General features: G+C 31.8%; 1 protein-coding gene across 1 annotated transcript in view; it reads right to left on the bottom strand.

Moving 5' to 3' along the window:
• The window catches only part of syt7b (synaptotagmin VIIb), a 66,441-nt gene that overhangs the window by 57,472 nt on the left and 7,523 nt on the right, over positions 1-1,446 (bottom strand). The window lies entirely within an intron of this gene.

Genomic DNA, 1,446 nt, shown 5'->3' with positions numbered 1-1,446 from the left:
GGTTCTTCTATGGCATCGTGAAGCACCTTTATTTTTGAGAGTGTACCCAAAAATAGAAACCAATTATAGGTCAAGATGGGAGTGGACGTAAACATGAAATGAGAGAAAGTAAAGTTCTTTGGAGGGCTGAAAGAGATGCAACTAAATAGAAAAAAATAAATAAATGGATTTAAATGTCCTTTATCGGTGAAACAAAATATCTCAATTTTTAAGATGCTTGGTAATGTGAGGCGGCGTTTTATCACACAATGAAACCTATCTGATGTCACACTAGACCTGGATAATATTTCAAATACTCCTTATATTCCTGATGATTATGTGCCTGATCAAATTAAGCAACATTGGGAATATAATATTGTGCTTTAATGAGCGTTTAATTTGCCCTTTAAGTTTCTTAAAGACCCTTTTATGTCATTAAAGAGTAAACACATAAATATACTGTTCAGTACTTTGATTTAGGCTGATCTCTATTATCGCTGATGTTTTCTTTTATGTTGTAGGACTTCTAGTTCATATGAACATTGTAACAATATTTGCAAAAGAAATGTTTGGAAATCTAAAACTGGTATTTCCTGCGTACACAAAAGCACAATATGTAAATAACCATCTTGAAATATTTTTTGTGAAGCATTGTTGTCCCAAGGCTGAAAAGTTTCATAAATTATATAATTTTCATAGATTTAGCACCCAGCCTTATGTCCATTAAAAGCCTCCATTTATTCTAACAAAATCCCCAGTGAGCTTGCACTGAAAACAATCAAATATTGGTTATTTAATTTTTGTGAGACACAAACATTTTTGTAGTCACAAATCACATAGTGTTACACTTTTTCAAATACTTGAAAGCTACGACTGACAGCTTAATGTCAGAACTTCACCACTCGGGGGCCATTCACACAGCTCAAAAATGGATAGACAGAGCATAATTCAGTTCAACAGAACGCACGTTTATAGGTGCACACTTGTAATTGTAAACACAATCGTCTAAATAGAAATTTAATTATCACAAGCCCAAACTCATCTGATTGGTCCATTATTTCAAAACTGACATTGATTCACTGAGTGTCATTAACATTAAACCATGTTTAATGGTGTGAGACACTGAAAAAAAGACCATTGTAATGATGTTTACCTAAATCAACCATTACTATTTAGTATTATGATTATTTAATATTATTGTACTGTTGATGTTTGTCAATGCAAATATCTCCATACAATAGTACATAGGTTTTATTCCATAATTTGCTTTCTACTCAAGTGAAATTACCTGCTATTCTAAACTTAATTTAATAAAAATGTCACTGTGTACATTTACTGCTTTTAACTATTGCTTGCTATTTAAAGGAATAGTTCACCGGAACACTGTATCATTATTTACTCATACACATATTGTTCACATACACTAACATTCAAAAGTTTGGGGTCAGTTAGACAAGATTTTTTTTT

The sequence above is a fragment of the Sinocyclocheilus grahami genome, unplaced genomic scaffold (assembly GCF_001515645.1).
Source record: "Sinocyclocheilus grahami isolate Dianchi unplaced genomic scaffold, SAMN03320097.WGS_v1.1 scaffold140.1, whole genome shotgun sequence".
NCBI lineage: Eukaryota > Metazoa > Chordata > Actinopteri > Cypriniformes > Cyprinidae > Sinocyclocheilus > Sinocyclocheilus grahami.
This window is presented reverse-complemented; position numbering and strand designations above follow the sequence as displayed.